This window comes from Phoca vitulina, unplaced genomic scaffold, assembly GCF_004348235.1.
Source record: "Phoca vitulina isolate PV1807 unplaced genomic scaffold, GSC_HSeal_1.0 scaffold94, whole genome shotgun sequence".
NCBI classification, from domain to species: domain Eukaryota; kingdom Metazoa; phylum Chordata; class Mammalia; order Carnivora; family Phocidae; genus Phoca; species Phoca vitulina.
The window spans coordinates 2,795,913-2,816,616 of NW_022589797.1; the positions used below are offsets into that span (position 1 = coordinate 2,795,913).

General features: G+C 41.1%; 1 protein-coding gene across 1 annotated transcript in view; it reads right to left on the reverse strand.

Annotated features, from left to right (window-relative positions):
- The window catches only part of UBAP1 (ubiquitin associated protein 1), a 60,427-nt gene extending 42,587 nt beyond the window's left edge, over positions 1-17,840 (reverse strand). Inside the window, exon 1 of the mRNA XM_032396796.1 lies at positions 17,665-17,840. The gene's annotated coding sequence lies outside the window, so the exon portion shown is untranslated. The remainder of the gene's footprint in view (positions 1-17,664) is intronic.
- Between the last annotated feature and the right edge of the window lie 2,864 nt (positions 17,841-20,704).

Here is a 20,704-nt window from a genome sequence, read left to right on the forward strand (position 1 = left end):
CTGAGCTGAAGGCAGACGCTTAACCATCTGAGCCACCCAGGTGCCCCCCTTCAATTCTTTAAATTGTGAATTAACATTGGGGGAAAAAATAATTTCAAGAAGTAACGAACCAAAAATGTCATCTCCTCCCCAACTCTCTCAAAAATCACATCACAACTCATGCCAGAATTTGAGAAAAGAGCACCCTGGACAGTTAAAAACATGAGTTCCAGCCTTAATTCTTCCATCAATTTGGGATGGTTTAGGGTCTGTCAAAACCTTTGGGGGAAAAAAAGAATTCAGACTGCTTCTGTAAAAACAGAAGCCTGGAGTAAATGATCTGACAACCTTTTCAGAATTAAGGGTCTGGATATATTCTTTTATAACTATAGACTTCAGTGGCTTTTATGCTCTCATACATATAAGAAAAATACCATAAGACTTCCTTCATATTCTTAGTTATGAGAGCACATAAACACATGTAATCACTTGTTGAATCTATGATTCAGTAAGTATACACAGTCCACACCCACTTTTTTAAGAAGAGAATGCTTATTATTTAACACTAATAACCCTATTTCCCTCTACAAGTAGCCAATATGATATAAATGGTTAACTTGTATTTTATATAAAGAAGCTAAATATCACACCATGGGCTATGAATCTGACCTGAGAGAAATAATAACAAACATAAATTTTCTGTTCTTCCAGCAGTCTTCAGACTCAGTGGATTACATCATTCTGACTGTTGGAGTCATGTGAAATCTGAACGGTTTTTCCCATGGAAACAAAAAACTAACAGAGCCTTGTTCACCAAACTTGAGAACTCACCCCAAAGGGAACATTGTGCAGTATACCAGGAAACAAACAATATAAAGATGGCACAACTTCACAGAAGGAGATGATCCTCCTTCTGATCTATCATCAGAAGGTCAACAGTAACCTAATGGTACATCACAATGCCTACGTAACTCACCTTGCTTCAACACACACACATTTTATCATCTCACAGGGAGTACAGTATAATAAAATACTTAGAGACCACATTTACATAATTTATAACAATATATGTTGTTATAATTGCTCCATTTTATTATTGTTGTTGTTAATTTCTTACTGTGCCTAATTTATAAATTAAAATTGACCACACATGGGGCACCTGGTTGGCTCAGTCGGTAGAGCATGTGACTCTCGATCTCAAGGTTGTGAGTTCAAGCCCTATGTTGGGTGTAGAGATTAAAAATAAACTTTTAGGGGTGCCTGGGTGGCTCAGTCGGTTAAGCATCTACCTTTGGCTCAAGTCATGATCCCAGGATCCTGGGATCAAGCCCCGAGACAGGCTCCCTGCTCACAGGGACCCTGCTTCTCCCTCTCCTCCCTGCTCGTGTGCACCCTCTCTCTCTCAAATAAATAAATAAAATCTTTAAGAAAAGAAATAAATAAAATAAAATAAAATAAAATAAAATCTTTATGGCTACCAAGGTGGCTCAGTCAGTTAAGCAGCTGACTCAACTGATTTCGGGTCCGGTCATGATCTCAGGGTCGTGAGCTTGAATCCCACGTCGGGTTATGCATTGGCCATAGAGCCTGCTTAAGATTCTCTCTCTCCCTACCCCTCTGCTCCTCCCTCCACCCTCACACACACACACTCTCTCTCTCTCTCTCTCTCTCAAAAATAAATAAATAAATAAATACACAAATAAAATCTTTTTAAAAATAAATAAAACTGATCATATATATACCTGTACAAGAAAAAATATAGTACAGAACTTCCTCAACTTGGGCGCCTGGGTGGCTCAGTTGGTTAGGCAACTGCCTTCGGCTCAGGTCATGATCCTGGAGTCCCTGGATCGAGTCCCGCATCGGGCTCCCTGCTCGGCAGGGAGTCTGCTTCTCCCTCTGACCCTCCCCCCTCTCATGTGCTTGCTCTCTCTCATTCTCTCTCTCTCAAATAAATAAATAAATAATCTAAAAAAAGAAAAAAAAAGAACTTCCTCAACTTATGATGGAGTGACATCTCAACCTATCGTAAACTGAAAAAAATCTTAAGTCAAAAACACATTTAATACACCTAACCTACTAAACACCATAGCTTAGCTTAACTTACCTTAAGTGTGCTCAGAACACTTACATTAGCTTACACATGGGCAAAATAATCTAACACAAAGTCTATTTTATAATAAAGTATTGAATAGCTCATGTAACTTATTGAATACTGTACTGAAAGTAAAAAACAGCTGTATGGGTACAAAATGGCTGTAAGAGTATCAGCTGTTTACCCTCATGATCACATGGCTAACTGAAGAGCTGTAGCTGGCTGCCACTGCCCAGCATCATAAGAGGTATCATACCATGTACAGCTAGCCTGGGAAAAGATCAAAATTCAAAATTCAAAGTATGGTTTCTACTGAATGCATATTGCTTTCACATCATAAAGTCAAAAAATTATAAATCGAACCATCCTAAGTTGGGGACCATCTGTATATATACTGTTCACTACTATCCAAGTTTCAGGCATCCACTGAGGATCTTAGAACATATGCTCTGTAGATAAGGGGGTACAATGTACACAACAGAACCTGGCTTCTCCATTTTACAACTGAAAAACCTTAATATGAAATGATTTATAATAAAAAGACACAAAAAGGACATAGGTCTTTTAATTAATCTTAGTTGCTTTATAAGTATCTACAAATAGGTATCTACCAAAACGGATTATAATTTATCTCTGATCAAAACTTAACATATTCTTCTTACCAATAAAAACAAAATTAATAGTATAAGAAGTTAAGTAGTACAATAGAGTGAATCTAAGAAGGGGTATTATAAGGATTAAATAAAATAATATACAAACAATAGTTACTCACCAGGTTTACTAACACCTCCTCACCTTCCTAAATCTTACATATTTTTTTAAGATTTTATTTGTTTATTTGGGGGAGAGAGCAAGAGAGAGAGAGCACAAGCAGGGTGAGGGGCAGAGGGAGAAGCAGGCTCTCCAATGAGCAGGGAGCCCGATCGGGACTCAATCCCAGGACGCTGGGATCATGACCTGAGCTGAAGGCAGACGCCTAACCAACTGAGCCACCCAGCTGCCCCCTAAATCTTATATTAGTAAGAGTAGTTCCACATTTCAATGGCTTGTACTTACCATAAGGAACAAAGAAAGGTGGTACCAGAAAACCATCACCTATAGTAAGAAACCCATATATTTTTATACTGACTTATGAGTCCCTGGCAGTCAAATAGAAAACCCTCTATAAAGGTTAAAGATTTAATTTCAGCATACTGGGGCGCCTGGGTGGCTCAGCTGGTTGAGCGTCTGCCTTTGGCTCAGGTCATGATTCTGGAGTTCCAGGATCAAGCCCCAAGTCGGGCTCCCTGCTCAGCGGGAAGCCTGCTTCCCCCTCTCCCACTCCCCCTGCTTGTGTTCCCTCTCACTGTGTCTCTCTGTCAAATAAATAAATAAAATCTTTAAAAAAAAAAAAAAAAAGATTCTCTCTCTCAGGGGTGCCTGGGTGGCTCAGTCGGTTAAGCGTCCAACTCTTGATTTCAGCTCGGGTCAGGATCTCAGGGTCATGAGACAGAACCCCCCACAGGGCTCCATGCTGGGTGTGGAGGCTGCTTAAGATTCCCTCTCTCCCTCTCCTCTGCCCTCCCCTCAAAAAAGTAAAGTTCTCTCTCCCTCTCCCTTTGCTCCTACCCTCCACTTCTGCAATGCATGAGGGCTCGCTCTCTAAAAATAAATATTTTTTAAAAAGAAATAAACCAATTTCTTAAAAACCACAAACTGCCAAAGATCACTCAAGAAGAAAGAAATAGCCTCAACAGCCGTGTATCTATTAAAGAAACTGAATTTGTAATTTATAACCTCATCATAAAGAAAACTCAGAACAGATTGCTTTGCTGGTGAAATCTTCCAAACACTCGAGGAAGAAATACTGAATACTTCCAGAATACTGAAGAGGAAGGAATACTTCCCAACTCATTCTATAAGAATTATAGAAACGTTACCTTGATACCAAAAGAGACAAAGATATTATGAGAAAATTACAGAATATCCCTCATGAACATAAATGCAGAAATTCTCAACAAAATTTTAGCAACTCAAATCCAACAACATATAAAAAGGATAATATATCACAATGAAGTGAGGTTTTTCCCAGAAATGCAAGATAGGTTAAATATATCTTTTTAAAAAATGTAATTACCATGTTAACAAACTACAAAAGAAAAACTATAGGATTATCTTAACAAACACAAGAAGAGCAAAACTGACAAAATCCAATACCCATTCCAAAAAGAACTTTCAGCAAAATAAGAATAGAAGGGAACTTCCTCATTTGATAAAGGCCATCTATTAAAAAAAAAACCTACAGTTAACATCATACCTACTGTTAAAAGACATTCCCCTTAAGTTCAAGAATAAGGCAAGGATGTCCACTTTCCTCACATTTATTTAGCATTCTATTAGAGGTTCTAGCCAGTGCAATAAGACAAGAAAAATAAGTAAAAGGCATCCAGATTGGAAAAAAACACATAAAACCTGTCCTTATTCACACACAACATGGTCTGTGGAAAATCTAGTAGAATTTACGAGAGTACTTATACAAAACTTATACAACAGTATTGGAGGCTGTAAGATCAATACAGAATAATCAATTGCATTTTTATATACTAGCAATGAACAATCAGAAATTAAAATTTTAGGGGTGCCTGGGCAGCTCAGTTGGTTAAGCATCGACTCTTGATTTTGGCTCAGGTCGTGATCTCAGGGTTGTGAGATCAAGCCCCACATCAGGCTCTACACTGGGCACAGAGCCTTCTTAAGATTCTCCCTCTCCCTCCCCCTCTACCTCTCTCCCCACTTGCACCCGCTCTCACTCTCTCTGTAAAAAAAAAAAAGAAAAATTAAAAATTTAAAAATCACCATTTACAAAAGCACCAAAAATTATGAAACACTTAGGAATATATCTGACAAAAAAATGTACAAGACCTGCACAATGAAAATTATAAAACACTGCTGAGAAAAATGTAAGAACATCTTACTCTGCTGGGGCTCCTACAACAAAACACCACAGCCTAATTGGCTTATCAACACCAGAAATGTATTTCTCACAGTTCTAGAAGGCTGGGAAATCCAAGATCAAGGCACCAACAGAATCAGCATCCAGTTAGAGCCTGCTTCCTGGTTCACTGACTGTCTTTTCACTATAACTTAACATGTCTGTGAAAGGGGACAAGGGAGTTCTCTGGGGCCTCTTTTATAAGGACATTAATCCCAGTCATAATGGTTCCTCCATCATGACCTAATTACCTTCGAAAGGCCTGACCTCCAAATCCTATCACACCGGGGATAGATTTCAACATACAAATTTGGGAGACACACAAACATTCAGTTATAGCAAAGACCTAAGTAAATGGAGAGATAAACCATGTTCATAGGTTGTAATACCCAATATTGTTAAGATGTCAATTCTCTCAAATTAACCTACAGATTCAATCTAATCCCAAACAAAACACTAACAGGATTTTTGTAGATATTCTGACAAGCTATTCTAAAATTCATACACAAATGAAAAGGACATAGACACCCAAAGCAACTTTGAAAAACTTCCTGATTTCAAAATGTATTATATAGCTATAGTATTCAAGAAGTGTGATGTAGGCATAAAGACAAATAGATTAACAGAACAGAATCCAAAAACAAACCCACATATACACAAAGTATTTTTAAAACACAAAAGCAATAAACAGAGAAAGGGTAATCATTTCAACAAACGGTACTGGAACAAACGGTATCTACATGCAAAAAAAATTTTTTTAAACCCACAAAATCCTCCATCCACACCTCACATTGTATACAGAAAAATTAACTCAAAATGGACCACAGACTTTATAAAATCTAAAACTATAAAACTTCTAGAAGACAATATCAAGAAAATCTTTCTGACCTTACGTTAGATAGTATTTTCTTAGATACTAACAACAAAAGCACAAACCATAAAAGAAAAAATAAAGTGGACTTCATCCAAACTTCTCCCAAAAAGACACTGTAAAGAGAATAAATAATAACCAGGGCTCCTGGGTGGCTCAGTCGGTTAAGCGTCTGCCTTCAGCTCAGGTCATGATCCCAAAGTCCTGGGATCGAGTCCCACATTGGGCTCCCTGCTCAGCAGGGAGCCCGCTGCTCCCCCTGCCCCTCCCCCTGCTCATGCTTTCTCTCTCTCAAATAAATAAAATCTTTTTTTTTTTTTTAAAGATTTTATTTATTTATTTGAGAGAGAGAGAGAATGAGAGAACACATGAGAGGGGGGAGGGTCAGAGGGAGAAGCAGACTCCCTGCCGAGCAGGGAGCCCGATGCGGGACTCGATCCAGGGACTCCAGGATCATGACCTGAGCCGAAGGCAGTCGCTTAACCAACTGAGCCACCCAGGCGCCCTCAAATAAATAAAATCTTTAAAAAAAAAGAATAACCAAATGTATGAAATATATTTTAAAATTAACTGTTTATAAGCACAGAGAAAAGAGTGAAAAGAGAACACACAGTAACGCAGGTAAGTTTTAGACTAAGAAAAATCAGAGACTGAGGGGCGCCTGGGTGGCTCAGTCATTAAGCGTCTGCCTTCGGCTCAGGTCATGATCCCAGCATCCTGGGATCGAGCCCCACGTTGGGCTCCCTGCTCTGTGGGAGGCTTGCTTCTCCTTCTCCCACTCCCCCTGCTTGTGTTCCCTCTCTCACTGTGTCTCTCTCTGTCAAACAAACAAACAAACAAATAAATAAATAAATAAGAAAAATCGGAGACTGAGTCACTGTTCTGCCACTTATTAGCTGTGTACCCCTTGAACAAGTTAACATAACTTAACTTCAGGTACCCAACCTGTAAAATAGAGATAATAATAAGAACTATCTCATATGATTATTTTAAAGATTAAACAAGATAATGAATATAAAGTACTTAGAACAATCCCCATACATGGTATGTTTTCAATAAATGTTAGTTATGCAAATTTTTTAAAATATTTTTTTATTTATTCATTTGAGACACAGAGATAGAGAGAGAGAGCATGAGCAGGGGGAAAGGTAGAGGGAGAGGGAGAAGCAGGCTCCCCCCCAAGCCAGGAGCCCGATGTGGGGCTCGATCCCAGAACACTGGGATCATGACCTGAGCCGAAGGCAGATGCTTAACCATCTGAGCCACCCAGGCACCCCAATTATGCAAATATTTTATACAAGTATTATAATAGTGGGTATTTCAAATGGTGGGTTACAAGCAAGTTTTACTTTTCCTTTTTACTTATCTCCATGTTCCGAGTTTCCAAAGTAACTATATATTATATATTCCAAATAATAAAACTTAACTTTTTCTTTTTTTCTTTTTTTTTTTTTTAAGATTTTATTTATTTGACAGAGAGAGACATAGCGAGAGAGGGAACACAAGCAGGGGGAGTGGCAGAGGGAGAAGCAGGCTTCCCGCCGAGCAGGGAGCCCGATGCGGGGTTCGATCCCAGGACCCCGGGATCATGACCCGAGCTGAAGGCAGCCGCTAAACGACTGAGCCACCCAGGTGCCCAAAACTTAACTTTTTAAATCCCTAAATGATTACAAGTTGAAACAAATAAACCTAACTGTACATAAAATTGATTACTACACAGAAATTATTTCAAGTGACTTCAGAACTCAGTATTCTAACTGCAGAGCAGTGTAGTATGTTCCAAAAACATGAAGAATTATACAGATTTTATTTTTTTTGTTAGCAATAATATCAGTATTACCATTTTAAAACCATTTTATGTGTATACCCAATATAGTAAGTAATTATGTTTATATTGTAAGGAACCTAGACTTTTTATGTAAGAGAGAAAAAAAGGCTCAGTTGGTTAAGCGACTGCCTTCGGCTCAGGTCATGATCCCAGGGTCCTGGGATCGAGTCCCGCATCGAGCTCCCTGCTCGGCCGGAAGCCTGCTTCTCCCTCTCCCACTCCCCCTGCTTGTGTTCCCTCTTTCGCTGTCTCTCTCTGTCAATTAAATAAATAAATAAAATCTTAAAAAAAAAAAGACAAGTATAATATTAAAAAAATTAAAACCCTAGTTTTTTTTTATTTTTTTTAATGTTTTATTTATTTATTCATGAGAGTTTCTTTTTTTAAAGATTTTATTTGACAGAGAGAGACACGGCAAGAGAGGGAACACAAGACGGGGGAGTGGCAGAGGGAGAAGCAGGCTTCCGGCGGAGTAGGGAGCCCGATGCGGGGCTCTATCCCAGGACCCCGGGATCACGACCTGAGCTGAAGGCAGACGCCTTAAGGACTGAGCCACCCAGGCGCCCCAACCCTATAGTTCTTAAATCTGAATTATAAAAATCAATATGAACTTGGGGTGCCTGGGTGGCTCAGTCGTTAAGCGTCTGCCTTTGGCTCAGGTTGTGGTCCCGGGGTCCTGGGATCGAGCCCCCCATCGGGCTCCCTGCTCCGCGGGAAGCCTGCTTCTCCCTCTCCCACTCCGCCTGCTTGTGTTCCCTCTCCCACCGTGTCTCTCTCTGTCAAATAAAAAAATCAATATGAACTTGTGATTTTTAAAAAAATGTTTGTAGGGGTACCTGGCTGGCTCAGTTGGTAGAGCATGCAACTCCTAATCTCAGGGTCATGAATTCAAACCCCATATTGTACATGAAGCCTACTTAAAAATATAAAAAATAAAAAATTTTTTAAAGATTTTATTTACTGGGACACCTGCGTGGCTCAGTTGAGCCTCTTTCTTTGGCCTAGGTCATGATCCCAGGGTCCTGGGATCGAGTCCTGCCTGGGGCTCCTTGCTCATCGAGAGCCTGCTTTTCCCTCTGCCTGCTGCCCCCCCTGCTTGTGCATACACGCTCTTTCTCTCTCTGACAAATAAAATCTATAAAAAATAAAAAAGATTTTATTTATTTATTTGGCAGAGAGAAAGCGCGCACAAGCAGGGGGAGCAACAGGGAGAGGGAAAAACAGGCTCCCCACTGAGCAGATAGCCTGACGTGGGGCTCAATTCCAGGACCCTAGTATCATGACTAAGCCAAAGGCAGACTCTTAACCAACTGAGCCACCCAGGCACCCCAATAATAAAAATATTTTTTCAAGATCTATTTATTGAGAGAGAGAGATAGAGTGCACGAGTGGGGGTGGGGGAGGAGAGGGGAAGCAGAATCCTGGCTGAGCAGGGAGCTCGATGCAGAGCTTGATGCAGGGCTCGATCCCATGACCCTGAGATCATGACCTTAGCCAAAGTCAGACTTTCAACCGAATGAGCCACCCAGGCGTCCCAAAAATAAAATTTTTAAAAAATTTTTAAATAAATAAAAATGTTTGTAGAAGCAAGGACACTATTAATGAGCATCCCTGGCACCCACATTTTGAGCTCTCAATATTAGTTCTACATTAATTCTTGAAGAAATGGTCGTTTTCAGATGTACAGAAGAATTTATAAGATTAACCTGGGCCATCTGTTGTGTATGAAAGAAGCCTTTCAAAGATTTATAGTTCATGGGGCACCTGGCTGGCTCAGTTGGAAGAGCATATGATTCTTATCTTAGGGCTGTGAGTTCCAAGCCCATGCTGGGTGTAAAGATGACTTAAATAAAACTTAAAAAAAAAAAAAAAAAAGGATTTTTAGTTCATGCCAAATAGCTACCAACCTGAAATGGCTCTCACTGATCAAAAATGAAACAACTTGTGCATAAAAAAGAATGACTACAGGTAGAACCTGCAGCTCTTAATCTCCGGGTTGTAGGTTCAAGCCCTACATTGGGTGTAGAGATTACTTAAAAATAAAATCTTTAAAAAAAGACTATAATTACTCAAACACATGATACAAATTCACAAGTTTATGACAATACTCAAAGAAAAGATCCTTAGAAAACCAACAGTTGGGGCGCCTGGGTGGTCCAGTCAGTTGGGCATCTGCCTTCAGCTCAGGTCATCATCTCAGGGTCCTGGGATCAAGCCCCATTGTCAGGCTCCCTGCTCAGCGGGAAGTCTGCTTTTCCCTCACCCTTTGCCCCTCCCCCCCACTCATGTGCACTCTCTCCCAAATAAAAAAAATCTTTAAAGAAAACCAAAGGTCAAAAAAAGGAGGGCTCAGTCAGTTAAGTGTCCAACTCTTGATCTCAGCTCAGGTCTTGATCTCACAGTTGTTGAATTCAAGCCCCACATTGAGCTCCACACTAGGTATGGATACTTAAAAGAAAAAACCCAAAATAGCCTGTTACCGTAAGAGAAGACTGTTACACTAACTCTTTACTTGAAATTGGTTAATTAAAAGAATCAAGCATTCATCCTCCTATTTTTTTTTTTTATTTTTACTGTTTTTTAATTCCAGTATAGCTAACATGGTGTTAAAGCAGCTTCAGATATACAATACAGTGATACAACAATTCTATACATTACGCAGTGCTCATCATGGTAAGTGTACTCATCCACCCTTTTCAATAGACTATACTTCAGCGTAAGCCTGCTGCCAAGGGAAAGTTCTTTAGAGAAGAATAGTACTCAAAAACATAAATATAACAGAAATAGTATGATGATACAATTTCACTTTTTTTAAATTTATTTATTTGAGAGAGTGGGCGAGAGAGAGAGAGAGAGATAGAGACAGTGTGCACACACAAGCGAAGGGAGGGGAAGAGGGAAAGGGAGAAGGAGACTCCCCCCTGAGCAGACCCCCTGGGTCTCCCTCTGCCCTTCCTCCTGGCTTGTGCTTGCTCTCTTTCTGTCTTCTCTCTCTCTCTCCAGTATATAAATAAAATCTTTTTAAAAAGAGTCATTTTACAAGCGATTTGTGCCATTCACAGTTCAAATAAGGTCCGTATTTATCCCTTATTTGGCTTTCATGTCTAAGGCTTTTTTGTTATATGATAATTACCCCCTTTCATATGATTGATTCATTGGAGAAACCAGGGCATTTGTCCTGTAGGTATCCTATATCCAGTATCTGTGCATTCTTGTGTTCGTTTTTTTTTTAAAGATTTTATTTATTTATTTGACAGAGAGAGACACAGCGAGAGAGAGGGAACACAAGCAGGGTGAGTGGGAGAGGAAGAAGCAGGCTTCCCACTGAGCAGGGAGCCTGATGCGGGGCCCGATCCCAGGACCCTGGGATCATGACCTGAGCCGAAGGCAGAAGCTTAACGACTGAGCCGCCTAGGCGCCCCATTTACTTTTCTATTTTTGTAAACTAACGGTTACAAGCTTGATTTATTTTTTCTTTTTACAATTAATTTTTTTTTCAGCTCTCTTGCGGTATATTTGATAAAATTTGAAAAAAAAAAAAAACATATTTAAAGTGTATACCAAAGTCTTTAAAATTTTAAAATTATTGTTTCATATTGTTCATTGGGTTATGGGTATTTGGGCAATATTTTCTTTTCTTTCCTTTTTTTTTTTTTTTAAAGATTTTATCAGAGAGAGAGAGAGGGAGCACAAGCAGGGGGAGGGGCAGAGGGAGAGGGAGAAGCGACTCCCCGCTGAGCAGAGAGCCCGACGTGGGGCTCGATCCCAGGACCCTGAGGTCATGACCTGAGCCAAAGGCAGATACTTAACCAACTAAGTCACCCAGGTGCCCCAACACTTTTCTTTTTTTAAGATTTATTTATTTGAGAGAGAGTGTAAGAGCACGAGTGGGAGGGGTAGAGGGAGAGGGAGAGAGAATCTCAAGAAGACTCTGAGCTGAGCACAGAGCTTGACTGGGGGCTTGACCTGATGACCCTGAGATCACAATCTGAGCCAAAACCAATAGTTGGACACTTAACCAACTGCACCACCCAACCATCCCTAAAGTGACACTTTTAAGACAATAAGAGAAATTTTAATATGGATGGCATTAGATTATAAAGGAATTACTAATAATTATTAGATGTGATAATAGCATGGTAGTTATGTTTTTAAAAGAAGTCCTTATCAGAGGTTCATAATAATGTATTTACAGGAAAGTTGGGATTTGCTTTAAAATACTTTAGGCCCCGGGGCACCTAGCTGGTTCAGTCAGTAGAGCATGTGACTCCTGATATCAGGATCATGAGTTTGAGCCCCATATTGGGGGTAGAGATTACTTAAAACAATAAAAAAAAACTTGGGGCACCTGGGTGGCTCAGTCGGTTAAGCATTCAACTTGATTTCAGCTCAGGTCATGATCTCGGGATCTTGTGATCAAGCCCCACATCAGGCTCCGCACTCAGGAGTTTGCTTGGAATTCTCTCTCTCCCTCTCCCACTCCCCACCCCCCGCACTCTCTTTCTCTCTAAAATAAATAAATAAATCTCAAATAAGTAAAAACAACAACAAAAAAGGGCACCTGGGTGGCTCAGTCATTGGGCGTCTGCCTTCGGCTCGGGTCATGATCCCGGGGTCCTGGAATCGAGTCCCACATCGGGCTCCCTGCTTGGCGGGAAGCCTGCTTCTCCCTCTCCCACTCCCCCTGCTTGTGTTCCTGCTCTCGCTATCTGTCAAATAATAAATAAAATCTAAAAAAAAAAAATGCATGCCTAGCAGAGAAGGGTTTCCTAAATGATACAAAAAGCACAACCATAAAAAACTGAAAATTTCAATTCATTAAAATTATGAACTTTTCGGGGCACCTTGGCGGCTCAGTCGGTTAAGCGTCTGCCTTCAGCTCAGGTCATGATCTCAGGGTCCTGGGATGGGGCCCCAAGTCAGGCTCCTTGATCAGCAGGGAGCCTGCTTCTCCCTCTCCCTCGGCCTACTGCTCCCCCTGCTTTTGCGCATACACGCGTTCCCTCTTTGTCAAATAAATAAATAAAAGCTTTAGGGCGCCTGGGTGGCTCAGTTGGTTAAGCGACTGCCTTCGGCTCAGGTCATGATCCTGGAGTCCCTGGATCGAGTCCCGCATCCGGCTCCCTGCTCGGCAGGGAGTCTGCTTCTCCCTCTGACCCTCCCCCCTCTCATGTGCTTGCTCTCTCTCATTCTCTCTCTCTCAAATAAATAAATTAAAAAAAAAAAAATCTTTAAAAAAAAAATAAAATAAAATAAATAAATAAATAAATAAATAAAAGCTTTAAAAAAAAGTCTTAAAAGTCAATCAGAAAAAGAGAAACAACTCAAAATAGGCAAAGAACTTGAATATACACTTCACCGACAAAGCACAAATAATGAACATATGAAAAGATGCTCAACTTAAGGAAATGCTAATAAAAACAAGACAATAAACACATCCTGATACCAAGAGTCACTCGTTTCAAGTCTACTAGGTTAGAAAAAATATTAAAAGTCTGACAATATCAAGTGTTGTGGAGGAAGTGAGGCAACCAAAACATACTGCTGGCTCTTGACTCAGTAACCACAAGATTCACAATTACCATGAGCCAATTCACACTGACTCAACCACTAGAAGGGTTTGGTAAGCAATTAAGCAACCGATAATGACCAATCCAGAATTATGAGAACACATGCAGACTACTGCCAAACACAAATTTTGGCCCTTAATGAACTGAATCCTACCTGACTCAGCAATACAAATAAGAAAACTTTAGTCTCTTATCCAGTTTATCCAGTTTATTTTGTTAAGTACAAAATATTCAGGTATTCATTTCTTCCTAGAATACTAATGACATCTTAAAGACTATAATTTTAATGAACTATTTATCATTCCAGTTACACTACTATTCCAAAAAGAACAAGTACTTTTAAATGGCACTATTTTAAAAAATAGTGGTTATACTTTAAATTTACTTGATAGGAACTGGAATGATCTTGTGACTGCCTAAGAGGGACAAAGATGTAACAGGTAAGTTTGGGCACTGAAGTATAACAAATTCAAGTCCAAATTCAGACTCTACCATTTTATCTCTGTAACGTTAAATGACTCAAATTCACTGATCCTCAATTTCCTCAACAGCTAAAAAGCATGTGTATCACAACCTGCCTACCTAATCACATTGCAAAGATTAAGAGATTATGTAAAGTGCTCAACAATGCCTACCTCATTAGCTTTTGCCCAGTTAGCACCCTTCCCTTTGTAAATCTTGCTCCTCTCACCTAAAATTTTTAAAGCCTAAAATTACAACTCTCAATTCATAGGAAAATATCACTCTTAATTCCAATTATTTCTAGTATTACAAAATTGTGCAGTACAGGTTAGAAGAGAAATACCTGCTTACTTCTTCCTCTAACCGAAAGGCTTTCCTAAATTACTAGATTCTGGAAAAGACAACAGATTTTCACTTATCTTCGTGATACAGAAGCAGGGATGCCCAAGCTATGCTAAAATCTAAACCCAGTTGATTTCTAAGATTCAGGGTTTTTTTTTATCCTAAGAAAAACCCTTTTTTTTAAAGAGGGGTTGGGGGGAGGGAGAGAGAGAATCTTAAGAGGCTCCACGCCCAACAGGGAACCCCATGCAGGGCTCAATCTCACAACCCTGAGATCATGACCTAAGCTGAAATCAAGAGTCGCTGCCTACCCGAATGAGCCACCCAGGCACCCAGAAAAAGCTATTTCATATTTAAAGTACTACATACTAACTTTTGCATTTCTTAAAAAGCCTGTCTAAAGAAAATTACCTGATTAATGAATTGATGGTACTGGGTTTTTTTTTTTGTTTTTTGTTTTCCTACAGATTTTATTTATTTATCTGACAGAGAGAGGCACAGCGAGAGAGGGAACACAAGCAGGGGGAGTAGGAGAGGGAGAAACAGATTTCCCACTGAGCCGGGAGCCCGATGTGGGACTTGATCCCAGGACTATGGGATCATGACCTAAGCCAAAGGCAGACGCTTAACGACTGAGCCACCTAGGCGCCCCAGTACTGGGTTTTTTTTTGGGGGGGGGTGCGGGTTGGTTTGCTTGTGGGAAAAAAGTTTACACTTCAAATAATCTCCATGTTGGGGCACCTGGGTGGCTCAGTTGTTAAGCCTCTGTCTTCGGCTCAGGTCATGATCCCAGGGTCCTGGGATCAAGCCCCACATCGGGCTTCCTGCTCAGCCAGGAGCCTGCTTCTCCCTCACCCGCTCCCCTTGCTTGTGTTCCCTTTCTAGCTGTCTCTCTCTCTCTGTCAAATAAATAAATAAAATCTTTAAAAAAAAAAAAATCTCCATGTTAAAAACCTCAAAACAGGAGAGCCCAAGTGGCTCAGTCATTAGGCGAAGACTCTTGATCTCGGGTCATGAATTCAAGCCCACACTGAGCGTAGAGTTTACTTTAAAAACAAAACAAAACAAAAACCCTCAGAACATTCAACAATTTAATTAGAGATCAGGAAAAATGTAATACTAGCATATATACTCTGGGGTAATGAAAATACATTTGTAATGCTGAAAATACTCAGAGAATTTTAGTCACTGAATTAAACTTCAAGAACCCTGGGGCACCTGGGTGTCCCAGTCGTTAAGCGTCTGCCTTTGGCTCAGGTCATGATCCCAGGGTCCTGGGATAGAGCCCCGCGACGAGCTCCCTGCTGCGCGGGAGGCCTGCTTCTCCCTCTCCCACGCCCCCCCCACCCCACCCCGCTTCTGTTCCTTCTCTCTGTGTGTCTCTCTCTGTCAAATAAATACATAAAATCTTAAAAAAATAAATAAATTTCAAGAATCCTCATTTTAAGTACCTTACCATATTCAAGATAAAAAAGAAAAGACGCACAAGATAAAGTGACATTTGCCAGTCTAAGAAATGTGAACTACCAACCATTGATAACAACTGTTTACAGACCTAATATTATCACATCAGGATACTGTTACTGTCGTCTTCAAAATCAAAATCAAAAAATCTTGGGGCACCTGGGTGGCTCAGTCGTTAAGCGTCTGACTTCAGCTCAGGTCATGATCCCAGGGTCCTGGGATCGAGTCCCACATCAGGCTCTCTGCTCCGCGGGAAGCCTGCTTCTCCCTCTCCCACTCCCCCTGCTTGTGTTCCTGCTCTCGCTATGTCTTTATCTGTCAAATAAATAAATAAAATCTTTAAAAAAAAAAAATCAAAATCTTTCAGGGGCGTCTAGCTGGCTTAGTCGGAACAGCATGCAATTCTTAATCTTGGGGTTGAGTTCAAGCCCCATATTGCATGTAGAGATTACTTAAAAATTTTTAAATTATTTTAATAAAAATAATTTTAAAAATAAAAAATCTTTCAAATACACATAAAATACATCATGATGAAGTAATGGGTCAAAGAAAAATTCAGGAACTTTTTTTTTTTAAGATTTTATTTGACAGAAACAGACACGGCGAGAGAGGGAACACAAGCAAGGGGAAAGGGAGAGGGAGAAGCAGGCTTCCCGCTGAGCAGGGAGCCCGATGCGGGGCACCTGAGCCAAAGGCAGACGCTTAATGACTGAGCCACCCAGGTGCCCCAAAATTCAGGAACTTCTTATATCCACACAGTTTAATTTTCTTCCACTGTCATCATTTCTAAAGTAACACTTTTTCTTCCAATGAGGTCATAGCAAGTTAGTAAGTTATTTGCTGTGCAGTGATAGAGAAACATTAATTTTCCCATTTCCATAATTAGAATGACTCTTAATGCAATGCACAGTAAGCATTAAATGTTGAATAAATAACAGAAAAACTGAACAGAACTGATTAGAAATAAAAATCTAATTTATAAAATTCCACTTAGTAGGTTAATGCAGAAAATGTAATTCTGTTAGACTCTGAATATTTATAATACATAAACTTTCATTTTAACTAGTATGGGACATTAACTAGAAAGAACTAGCTATCGCTAAAGACTAAGTGCCCTGTCTTTCCCCCAATCAAATGTGACAAAATTCCAAAGAGAAAGATCCATCATGTCTATCCAATTTCTCAAATGCTAATAAATACAACTGAGGAAAGAGAGAAAACACTAATAAGTGGGATTAGAACACAAAGCTATAAACACAGTTATTTAATAGTTAACTAAATTATCAAATCTCGTTTTCTAACACTCTACGGTGTTTAAAAACTCAAATTTTTATTTCAGCTTAATATAAAATGTATTTTCATTTTCAAGAGGCTAGTCTGGAAACAAGTACGTGTGGAGACAACCAAAGGTCAGAGATCCCTGATAGAGATCAAATAAATGAAAAGTAACTTGATGTTCCACAATAAAGATTTGGGACTGTTTCCGAGGCCCAGGTGGACTGTATAGGTAAGTCTCCACCCAAGAAATAAAAGAGGCAAGATAAACATACTGGAGAAGGCCAGACAACGTCAAAGACGTCCCCAAAGACCCCTCACCCTGCTCTGGTTTCCTCCCTTTCTCCCTAATCTCAACGCCTCAGGGAGAAGTAAATCTGCATCTCACTTCCCCAACTCACCCTCAACTCCCAATCACTCGTCTTCTTTACTAAAACCTGGGTCCTCCTCCCCGACATCCTCTAATTCCCACCGAGCTCTCACTCCAGTCAGATACACATCTACTGCGCCTGTCTTCCGGTAAGGTATTAGTCCCCTTAATCCGAACTCATTTTCCCGCATCCCATCTGCCTTCCGCCCTTTCAACTCTGGTCCCCTCACTCCGACCTCTCTCCCATAATCCTCCCCAAGTCACGGATCTCTGGCCCCTTCTCCCTCCTACCCCCTCAACTATAGCTCCTTTCTTCCCGCTCGGCCTCCAACCTCTTCCCAGGGAATCCTCCCGCATCCGTCTCCCGGTACCGGTCCCCTCCCCCAACTCCGCCCCTCCCCCCCCCCCCCACTTCTCCCAGCTGGAGGCCCCCTCACCTGAACGCCGCTGCCGCTGCCGTCCCAGAAGCCGAAACGTGCTGGCGCCGGATGGCCTCCCAGCCTCGGTCACCGCTGAGCTCCTGACGGCCCCTAGGGAAGGCGAACGCCACCACCTCCAACTCTGCCCGCTCCGGGCCAGGCCGTCACCGTACCCACTGCCAGTACCACAGCCGCCATGTTGAAGTTCTACTTCCCTCCTCCTTCCCCTCACCACTCCGCCCCTTTGGGCGTCTGACGTCATGGCGCCGCGCTCCACCCTCCCTGGGCCAATGGGAGGAGCCGACGGTGACGTAACTAATCTCTCTTCTACTGCCCAACAACTCTAGATGCCTGGACCGCTGCAATTGGAGTGGGTGGACCCTGCTGACCCGAAGGAAGAAAGGGAAGGGTGAGGGTCATTAAAAGGGTAAGGCGTTGAGGCTGGTGAAGCGGCCCAGGCGAGAATCAGAGAGGTTCGAATCGCGAAGGGACGCACAAAGACTTACTAATGAGACCTACTTGGGAATCAGAATGTCTGGCTTCTGGTCCCGGGTCTGTGATCTGGTTCAAGTCCTACTCTTTCCGGGCCTCATTTTCCCCATTTACAAAGATTGGGTTGAAAGGCGACCTCTAAATCTCCCTCCAGTTGTGACATCCAGCGGTTTAAACTAGGTAATCCAATCCCAGACATTTACTGCCTTCTGCATTTATTGGATGTCACTTGGAATCAGGTGCATAGAGGATTCATAACTGCATGAGATGAATCTTTGTTCCCAAAAGTTCCTACTTGGTAAGAGAACTCGAAGCATTAACAGTTAACTCCACGAAAAATCGGAGAGTGATAACGGCCTAACAGTTGCATTAATTGCTCTGGAAAAATTGGCTTTGGGCTAAGAGATTAGGAAAGATTTACATCTCTACACTTTCTGGGTACATAAAGAATGTGTAGACTCTCATGCCTAATTCTTCAGCCCTGTTTTCTCTTCACAATTCCAAAGAAGGGGTGCCTGGGTGGCTCAGTCGTTAGACGTCTGCCTTCAGCTCAGGTCATGATCCCAGGGTTCCGGTATCGGCCGTATCCGGCTCCCTGCTCAGTGGAAGTCCTGCTTCTCCTTCTCCCACCGCCCCTGCTTGTGTTCCCTCTCTTGCTGTGTCTCTCTCTCTGTCAAATAAATAAATAAAATCTTTATTAAAAAAAAAAAAGAATTCCAGAGAAGATAATATTTGTACTTTAAAGGGTGCAGTAGTTTTTTTTTTTTAAAGATTTTATTTATTTATTTGACAGAGAGATAGAGCACAAGTAGGCAGAGAGGCAGGCAGAGGGAGAGGGAGAAGCAGACTCTCCACTGAGCTGGGAGCCTGACCTGGGGCTCAATCCCAGGACCCTGGGATCATGACCTGAGCCGAAGGCAGATGCTTAACTGACTGAGCTACCCAGGCGCCCCAGGGTGCAGCAGTTTTAACCCACAATTAAAGAAGGTGGGCATTCCAGAAGGGAGAAGTTAAGCAGAAAATAGCAAATCATCAATTCTGGATTATTTGCCGACTTAATTCAACAAATAATGGGCAGCGAGCGATAGAAGGTTTGTGGCAGAGGAGTGAGCTGAATAAAACTCTTCATCAGGAGAATTAAAATGATAGCAGTGAATAAAATGAACTAGAGACTACATGGCAGACTTCTGCACTGAGTAAAAAAGATTCACACCTGAACTAAAGCAGGGACAGCAGGGATGGAGACTAGGGGATGAACTGAACCAAGATTTAGGGGATTGACTCAACAACACTCCCATGTGGAGACCTGCTGCATGGGAGAATAAATCATAAAGAAGAAAAGCCAAGTTCTGGGGGTCTGTTTTTAACAGAAACAAAAAAGAAGTAGGATTTACTGAAGTGCTAAAGGAAGTAAAAATGAGTTCAGCTGTCCAAATTATGATGGCAGATTTTCTGGAGGGATGTTCAGGAGGGAATGTGAGCTTAGAAATCAGAAAGAGATAAGGAGTACACATGTGTGGTATACTGATACTCCTTGAGCAATTAAACTTTTCATTCATCATTCAATAAGCATTTACTGAGTGCCAGTAGTATACCAAGCACTGTTCTATGCACTGGGGATATAGCAGTATATAAAAGAAACCACCCCCCCCCAAAAAAAATTCCTGTTCTCACAATGCTTATATTCTAGAGGAAAATGACTAATAATAATGGTGATAGGTTAAGAAGAAAAAATAAAGCAGAGGAAAGGAAATAGAAGGCATCCATGATTGAAATTTATAAAGGATGGCCAGGAAAAGGTGACATCTGAGTAAAGACCTGAGTAAAGAAAGTGAAAGATTTGCAGATGTCTAGGAAAAGAAAATGCCAATCCAAGGGAATACCAAGTACAAAGGCCCTGAGATGGAAGTTCACCTTCTATATTCTAGGAACAATGATGGAATGGAGTGAGCAAAGAGCATAATTGGGAGACGAGGTCAGAGAGGTAACAGGGGACTAAATCACATAGCGACCTGTAGATCATTTTAAGGACTTTGGCTTTTACTCTAAGTGAGCTGAAAGCCATTAGAGAGTTGTGAGCTGAGAAGGGAAATAATCTATCTTTTTAGTAGGATCACTCTAGCTACTACACTGCGCATAAGCTAAAGAAGGGCAAGGGTGAAAGAAGACCATTTAGAGATTATTGCTACTACATTGTAGTAGTAGCATTGAAGGTGATTAGAAATGGCTAGGGTTCTGAGTACATTTTGAATGGAGAGGAATAAGAATTTGCTCACAGGTTAGATGCACAGTGTGAGAAAATGAAAGGACTCAGGATGACTTTAAGATTTTTGACTTTAGTCAAGTTCTTGCAGGTTTGGCTAGAAGAACAGAAATCAGATTAATTAAAATTTCTGAGGATAGGACCCTTTGGAACACTGACAGATAGGGCATGGGAAGAGGAAGCAGATAAAGAATGGAAACGTAGTGACCAGAGAAGTAGAAAAGGAATCAGAAGACTATGGTGCCATGGAGGATTAGGAAGGGAAAACCTTTGGAGGACTGGGCCTGTGCCTCTTAGAGTAGG